This window comes from Sander lucioperca, chromosome 3 (assembly GCF_008315115.2).
Source record: "Sander lucioperca isolate FBNREF2018 chromosome 3, SLUC_FBN_1.2, whole genome shotgun sequence".
Classification (NCBI taxonomy): Eukaryota; Metazoa; Chordata; class Actinopteri; order Perciformes; family Percidae; genus Sander; species Sander lucioperca.
Window position 1 is genome coordinate 46,112,258 of NC_050175.1, and position 10,086 is coordinate 46,122,343.

Consider the following 10,086-nt stretch of genomic DNA (forward strand, 5'->3'; position numbering starts at 1 on the left):
TCTCTCTACATACTACTCTCTACTGCTCTCTCTACTGCTGTCTCTCGTCATACTACTCTCTACTGCTGTCTCTCTACATACTACTCTCTACTGCTGTCTCTCTACATACTACTCTCTGCTGCTGTCTCTCTACATACTACTCTCTACTGTTGTCTCTCTACATACTACTCTCTACTGCTGTCTCTACTGCTGTCTCTCGTCATACTACTCTCTACTGTTGTCTCTCTACATACTACTCTCTACTGCTGTCTCTCTACATACTACTCTCCACTTTTGTGTCTCTACATACTACTCTCTACTGCTGTCTCTACTGCTGTCTCTCGTCACACAACTCTCTACTGCTGTCTTTCTATATACTACTCTCTAGTGTTGTCTCTACATACTACTCTCTACTGTTGTCTCTCTACATACTACTCTCTACTGCTGTCTCTACTGCTGTCTCTCGTCATACTACTCTCTACTGTTGTTTCTCTACATACTACTCTCTACTGCTGTCTCTCTACATACTACTCTCTACTGTTGTCTCTCTACATACTACTCTCTACTGCTGTCTCTACTGCTGTCTCTCGTCACACAACTCTCTACTGCTGTCTTTCTATATACTACTCTCTAGTGTTGTCTCTACATACTACTCTCTACTGTTGTCTCTCTACATACTACTCTCTACTGCTGTCTCTACTGCTGTCTCTCGTCATACTACTCTCTACTGTTGTTTCTCTACATACTACTCTCTACTGCTGTCTCTCTACATACTACTCTCTACTGTTGTCTCTCTACATACTACTCTCTACTGCTGTCTCTCTACATACTACTCTCTACTGTTGTCTCTCTACATACTACTCTCTACTGCTGTCTCTCTACATACTACTCTCTACTGCTGTCTCTACTGCTGTCTCTCGTCATACTACTCTCTACTGTTGTTTCTCTACATACTACTCTCTACTGTTGTCTCTCTACATACTACTCTCTACTGTTGTCTCTCTACATACTACTCTCTACTGTTGTCCCTCTACATACTACTCTCTACTGCTGTCTCTCTCCATACTACTCTACATACTAATCTCTACTGTTGTCTCTCTACAAACAACTCTACTGTTGTCTCTCTACTGTTGTCTCTACTGCTGTCTCTCTCCATACTATTCTCTACTGTTGTCTCTCTACATACTACTCTCTACTGCTGTCTCTCTACATACTACTCTCTACTGTTGTCTCTCTACATAATACTCTCTACATACTACTCTGTACTTCTGTCTCTCTCCATACTACTCTACATACTATTCTCTACTGTTGTCTCTCTTCATACTACGCTCTACTGCTGTCTGTCTACATACTACTCTCTGCTGCTGTCTCTCTACATACTACTCTCTACTGTTGTCTCTCTACACAGACACAGACACACACACACACACACACACACACACACACAGACACACACACACACACACACACACACACACACTTTTGAAGCTTTTTAAAAAAAGCTTTCTGCACTTGGTTGATTTTTTTTATACACATCAAATGTCAGATAAACAGAAAGCCAAAAGCTCGTATCTCCACAGCGCGCAGTTGGCCTGTCTTCACTGTAACAACAACGTTTTATAAAGTCAAGATTCAAGATTTAAAATCCTTTATTAATCTCACAGCGGGGAAACTAACCCTGCTGCAGCATTAATAAATAGGAACAGGTAGAGTATTTACTGTCTTGCAGTCAGATTGTTTAAACGACTTTGAGAATTATTAGGGCCCGAGTGCCGACAGCAGCGAAGGCCCTAGTGGAACTGAAGGAATTATTTTCTGCAAATGAATTGGCTTTTTGAGGAGTTTAACATATTCAAAAACGTACCAAAATTTTTGGTCGCATCAAGTTTGGTCAAAATGTACGTATTTTAAGGGTTTCGGGAATAGGCGCACAAAAATGGCTCGCTAGTGCCCCCTAAAAAGTTAAAAAAAATTGAGCCCCTGCAGTGCGTTTAACGTAGACTCACGAAACTTGGTACACATATGTAACTGTACAAAAAACGTCATTGGAGCCATACCCTAAACCCAACAGGAAGTCCACCATTTTGATTTCAAAGTTCGAAATTAGTGCGATTTTGGCCATTTCCACATGTCGTACTTTAACGAACTCCTCCTAGAGATTTCATCTGATCAACTTCAAATTTGGTCTGTACCATCTTAAGACATTAAAGATGAAAAGTTGTTAAAAGAAAAACTTTTCGTCATAGGGCATGGCCGTGGCGGGGCGGCCATTTTGTGCGTTTCGCCATCAAAACAGGAAGTGGGTGTAACTCGAGTGTACATTGTCCGATTGGCTCGAAACTTTTCAGGATTCATAAGAGTCCAACCCTGAGGACAAATAATGGCCGATATTTACTTAAAGTCATAGTGCCCCCTAGTGGCAACAGGAAGTAGGCCTAAAAGTCAAGGTGCTATACTTTAACGAACTCCTCCTAGAGATTTCATCCAGCGGACTTCAAACTTGGTCTCTATCATCCCAACACCTTAAAGATGAAAAGTTATTAAAAGAAAAACTTTTCGTCTGACGGTGTGGGCGTGGCGTGGCGGCCATTTTGAGTGTTTAGCAATGAACAAAGAAGTTGTTGTAACTTGAGTGTATGCTGTCGTATCTGCCCGAAATTTGTCACGATTGACAAGGGTCCACGCCTGAGGACACCTACAGGGCAAAATTTACTGTTGGTCATAGCGCCCCCCCCGGCAACAGGAAATCAGCCTTATATGACAAACATCATCCGATTTACATGAAACTTATATTGTGTGTTCGACATGTGATACTGAGCCGCCCCCTATACATGAACCACGCCCACTTACTCAGGCCACGCCCCTTTCATAACATTTGAACCGTTTAAGGTAGAGTCTTGTGTGAGGTGTCATTGAACTCAGCAGAGAGTTGCTTCTTCATTGATGATGGTTTGGCCCGCCTCCTATGCTTAAGCCACGGCCCTTTTCACAGTTAATGAACTGTATGATGTAGACTATTGTGTGAGGTATCGTTGAACTCCGACGTTCCCGAACTCCGGAGTTCCCTTTTCATTGGGGACGATTTGCGGTGTCTGAGTGCCGCGCAAATGCACAGTCGCAAGGAGCGGCGACCGCCAGTAACCCCGACGAGGCGCGAGGGCCCGTCCATCGCTGATTGCAGCTTTAATTAGTAATATTATTGGTATTATTGCACGGTTTATAAAATGTTAGAGCGAGTCAGGCGCTTTTTAAGATACTTCATTTGCAGTGTTTTTTTAGATGCTTTTTTTTTCAAAAAGCTCAGAAACATGCAGTCAGCCTGGCTCCACTTTGTGTATAAAATTGATAAACGGTTTATGAAGGCGAGAGAGAGTAACATGTGTTGGGATGTTTCCTCCAGTTTTCCAGTAACCGTGATGCTGCCGAGGCTTTCTCAGGAAGAGATGAGAGATGACGGGGTTTCTGAACTCATTGTTCAGAAACACACACACACACACATATATATATATACACACACACACACACACACACACACACATACACACACAGACAGACAAACACACACACAAACACACTGTCACACAAACACACATATACACACACACACAGACACACACACACACAGACACACACACATAGACACACACACAGAAACACAAACACACACACACAGACACATACACACACACACTGACACACACACACACACACACACATATACACACACACACACACACACACAGAGACACAAACACACACACACACACACAGACACACACAGACACATACACACACACACTGACACACACACACACACACACACACATATACACACACACACACACACACAGACACATACACACACACTGACACACACACACACACACACACACACACATACACGCACACACACACACACACTCACACAAAGACACACACACAGACACAAACACACACACACACACACATACACACACATACACACACACACTGACACACACACACACATATACACACGCACACACACATACACACACACATACACACACACACTGACACACATACACACACATACACACACACACTGACACACACACACACACACACACATATACACACGCACACACACATACACACACATACACACACACACTGACACACACATACACACACATACACACACACACACACACACACAGAATGGACCAGATGGATTTCTAGGTTTTCATTCCAGTTTAGGATCAGAGCGTTCTGTGAGCTGTAACCATGAATTAGGTTTTATCTGTGTTATCTGATGTCCCTGAACGCAGCAGTAGAGACGCTGTGTTCAGGGACCAGATCACACCTTTTAAATCTGACCTGTTGGACTTTCGTCAGCCTCCAAGGAGGAACGCACACTTCCTGTCTCAGGTTCATTTACACGGATGCCATTCAACTTTTCATTTGGATTTCTGTCCTGGAAAACATTCTGAAATAACTTATACTAACATATACACACAGACTATTAATCACTCAAACTAACATATACACAGACTATTACTCACTCAAACTAACTAACATATACACAGACTATTAATCACTTAAACTAACTAACATATACACTAACTAACATATATACAGACTATTACTCACTCAAACTAACTAACATATACACACAGACTATTAATTACTCTAACTAACTAACATATACACTAACTAACATATACACACAGACTATTAATTACTCAAACTAACTAACATATACACTAACTAACATATACACACAGACTATTAATTACTCAAACTAACTAACATATACACTAACTAACATATACACACAGACTATTAATCACTCAAACTAACTAACATATACACACAGACTATTAATCACTCAAACTAACTAACATATACACTAACTAACATATACACACTGACTATTAATCACTCAAACTAACTAACATATACACACAGACTATTAATCACTCAAACTAACTAACATATATACACACACACACACACACAGAAAAACACACAGAAAAACACACACAGACACACAGACACACAGAGAGACACACACACACACAGACACACACACACACACACACACACACACACACACACACAGAGACACACAGACACACAGAAAAACACACACAGAGACACACACACAGACACACACACACACAGACACAATTATCTGAGTCTGTAAATACAAGCTGTACAATGCCTCTGTCACTACCCAAAGTGAGTCGAGTGCAGATGTGATTTGCGCATGCGCCACTTTGCGACAATCGTCACTTTGCAACAATTGCGACATTACGTCCTTACGCAATTGCGTCATTGCGTATCTAGACGCTTTGCGCCATATACGGCTTGTTGGAGCTTCGACGGTTGGAGCTTCGACAACTTGTGAAGTAAGTTATACAGATATAACGTTTTGTCAGGTTATTCTTTGTGAGAAAACTACTACTATGTTTGTTTATGATCCTCACTTGGAGCAGGTGTTGGAGGATGACTTGTGATTTGAGGACACTGCCAAACTCAAGAGGGTGAAATCTTACATAGACAGCTTGTTGGAGCTTCGACGACTTGTGAAGTAAGTTATACAGATATAACGTTTTGTCAGGTTAATCTTTTGAGAAGACTACTGTAACTATGTTTGTTTGTGATCCTCGCTTGGAGCAGTTGTTGGAGGATGACTGATACGAGCACTGATAGTAATGTTAGATTCAAGACAAAATTCATCAGTAAATACAAGACAGTTGTGGAGTTTAATTATTTGTTACAGGCTGACATGTGAATGTAACTTGTTTATCACCACAGACTATGGCAGAATTTGAATTCTTTTTCAACTTGAAGTTGTACTTGGAGACCGGGCAAATGCTGTCTAGTTGGGAAAAACCAATGAAATGGAAGATCAACCGGTCTGCCTGTACTTTCATCCTAAAGGATAATTTTGTGTGTTAATTTTGTGATGCATGATTGATATTGATTTGTTAACAGCAGTGAAGTGAAGACTGGTCAACTCCATGACTGTGTAAAGACTTTAAAAAGTACATGAATATACTAATAATAACAGATGATGATGTGGATGTAGAGTTGACATTTGTGTGCCTGTGTACCCCCACCCAATGATCCTGTCATAACAGAAGTTTTACGAAATTAAAACTAGCTTAGATCAAGGAGGAGTGGCGGGAGCAGTCTTCTTAGATTTACGCAAAGCCTTTGATACAGTTAATCATGAGGTACTGATACACAAACTGGCCAAATATGATATCTCCACAGATGTCCAAAATTGGATAAAATCCTACTTGATAAATCGAAAACAATGTGTGCAAGTAAATGGCACATTGTCTACATCTCTTACATCTACTCTGGGAGTTCCACAGGGGTCAATTTTAGGGCCACTGCTCTTTTGTTTATATATTAATGACCTGCTTTCGGTCTGCAAGGGCATTAATATTGTTATGTATGCCTATGACACCGTTTTATATACCCATGGGAGAAGTGCAACAGACGTAGCCAAGAAATTATCAAGTGTTATGAGCAAGGTTAGTGACTGGTTACATAACTCATGTCTCACATTAAATGTTGAAAAAACTGTAACCACGTTCTTCACAAACCGATCTAAACTTAAAACTTAACCTGAAATTTTAGTAAATGGCCAATATATAAAACACGTAGAGAAATTTAAATATCTGCGGGTAACTCTAGATTCAACACTTAGCTTTAAAGGTCATGTTAAAAATTTGTGCAACAAATTGAAATTTAATTTAGTAAATTTTAGATACATAAGAAACTCACCACGGAAGCATCTAGTACATACTTAAATGCAATGATCATCCCCCACCTTTTAAACTGCATTACATCCTGGTCATCCCCACCTTTTATACTGCATTACATCCTGGTCATCCCCACCTTTTATACTGCATTACATCCTGGTCATCCCCATCTTTTATACTGCATTACATCCTGGTCATCCCCATCTTTTATACTGCATTACATCCTGGTCATCACCCACCTTTTATACTGCATTACATCCTGGTCATCCCCATCTTTTATACTGCATTACATCCTGGTCATCCCCCACCTTTTATACTGCATTACATCCTGGTCATCCCCCACCTTTTATACTGCATTACATCCTGGTCATCCCCATCTTTTATACTGCATTACATCCTGGTCATCCCTCACCTTTTATACTGTATTACATCCTGGTCATCCCTCACCTTTTATACTGCATTACATCCTGGTCATCCCCATCTTTTATACTGCATTACATCCTGGTCATCCCCCACCTTTTATACTGCATTACATCCTGGTCATCCCCATCTTTTATACTGCATTACATCCTGGTCATCCCCCACCTTTTATACTGCATTACATCCTGGTCATCCCCCACCTTTTATACTGCATTACATCCTGGTCATCCCCATCTTTTATACTGCATTACATCCTGGTCATCCCTCACCTTTTATACTGTATTACATCCTGGTCATCCCCACCTTTTATACTGCATTACATCCTGGTCATCCCCCACCTTTTATACTGCATTACATCCTGGTCATCCCCCACCTTTTATACTGCATTACATCCTGGTCATCCCCCACCTTTTATACTGCATTACATCCTGGTCATCCCCCACCTTTTATACTGCATTACATCCTGGTCATCCCCCACCTTTTATACTGCATTACATCCTGGTCATCCCCCACCTTTTATACTGCATTACATCCTGGTCTCAGGCATGTAAAACAGTCATAAAACCCTTAGAATCTTTGTATAAAAACTGCCTCAAGATTCATGACAAAAAATCATTATCATCATTGTCATATACTCGTCAAATATGATCTACTTAGTTTTGATAATTTAATAAAACACTCAAATGTGTCTTTGTTACATAAAATCATATACAGTGCTACTGCTCCCCCTCTGAAAAAGTTTGTAACACTCTGCTCCGAAATAACTACTCGAAGCGTTACAAGGGGGGAGTGTAGCATCCCACATCGTAAAACACAATTTGGGAGTTCCTCCTTCTCATGTGTGGCCATGAGGCAGTGGAATGCCCTTCCCACGGAACATATTTTATGTACAAATTCTCACACTTTCTCATGCCTAAAAAAGAGTTGGTTGTTGAGTAAACAAGTTTGCACACACCTATAAGATACTGAATTTATGTGAGTGTGTGTGTGTGTGAGTTTGAGTGTGTGTGTGTGTGTGTGTGTCTGTGTGTGTGTATCCTTGTATGAATGAGTGTCTAGAGTTGCATGTACTCTAATGTGCCTAAGCTGCTGCTGAACTGTTTGAGTGTGTGTGCTGGGAGGGGGGAGAGAGAGAGTGAGTGGGCTCATGGCGCCCCTGTTTTTGCTAAACTGCCTGTTGTTAATTATTATGGACACCATGTCATTTATAGTCCTGTGAAATTTTTATTAAAAATTGTTAATTGTTTTTTAAATTTGTCATACCTGCCCAGGGACTACAGGTGAAAATTAGCAATTGTTGCTATAACCTGGCCCAAGACATTTTCTCTTGTTTAACAAGTTTAATGTTTATTTGTGCATTGTCCCTGTTTCAAATAAATCAATTTCCATTTCCATTCCATGGTAGGCTGTTTTACACTGACCCAGCTCAGCAGTACGTTCCCATGGTGGTGATGTCAGAGCGTGCCACGACCAGAGCAACCATAATGAGGTCAGGGGCACCCGGAACCGTGTGATTGCAAGCTACTATTGGCAAAGTCTAATACAAGATGTGGAGAACTGGGTAAGAATGAGTAAAAAGCTAAAAACATCTGTACCAATCTCACTATCTTAAAAAATGTACAAACCACACTAGCTGCCCTCTGTTACATGTTTTTGTAAATTGGCTTCTGATATAGGTCAGGTGCTGTCATGTCTGTCAGGTCAATGACCCCATAAAAACAGTGGCACCCATCCTCCACCCAATAAAGGTAAGATTTGATAACATCGTAACAGATGATGTAGCATATCATGTTTTTACCATTTACTTTGTCTTTAAAGTTGCCAACACAGTCAAATGCAAAACAGTATTGTGTATGATACCAAAGTGATAAGTGACAAAATGTCCCAGTGGTGTTATGCTGGGATAAAAGGACCTGATTACTGACATTTTCACAGGTGAAGGAGAATTGGACAGTAGTAGGGTTAGACCTGATGGGCCCGCTGCAAGAAACACAGCAGAAGATGACGTACATAATGACAATGACTGATTTGTACAGCAAGTTTGTGGTTGCAGATGCTCTCCCCTCTAAATGTGGATATGAGGTTGCAAAAGCTATCACTGCGACATTTTATTCATTTGGTCCAGCGAAAAAAATTATCACTGACAGAGGGAAGGAGTTTGTCAATGAGGTACGTGAGGTCTTTGTTAGGGACTGTTCGTTATTTATTTAAGGGGCTACCAGAGGAGTTTCGGGATCTTTATCAACAATGAAGTGACCCACATAATACTAATATTAATACACTTTTACAATTATAACATATAAGACCACAGAAGAGGAGGTTAACCAATTATATATATATATATATATATATATATATATATATATATGGTGTGTGTGAGGGTCTTACAGCAGGAGAAGTTGAGGATGTTTTAATATATTTAGTTTGTACTACAATACTTTTTTAATGATTTTGCATGTATTTACTTAGGTCAACAAAGAGTTATTCTCCATTTTGAACATTCAGCATGGCTACATTTTATTGATATTATGTCAATAGACATTGCATAGCGCATGTGTATAATATGTCCCAATGTTATACAGGACGAACGTACGAATCAAAACGTGAAGAGCGCACTGAGACGCTACGTTAATCAGCATCAGACTGATTGGGATCTGCACTTACAGGCAGTCATATATGGCATTAATACTGCCAAGCAGGTTTGTGTGTGTGTTTTCAACCATCAAATGTTACATTTAACTTAAATTAGATTTTTGTTAGGTTGGAGGCCAAGCATCCAAACTGTGTAGGCACCCATTGTGTTTCCACAGTTGATGCATAGACTCAGGTGCCCATTCCCTATTTAAATTGGTTAGGTTTGACCACTGGGAGTGAAGGGGGAGTACTATAATTACAGGAAGTGTCTTCATATCTCAGCAATGCTTTC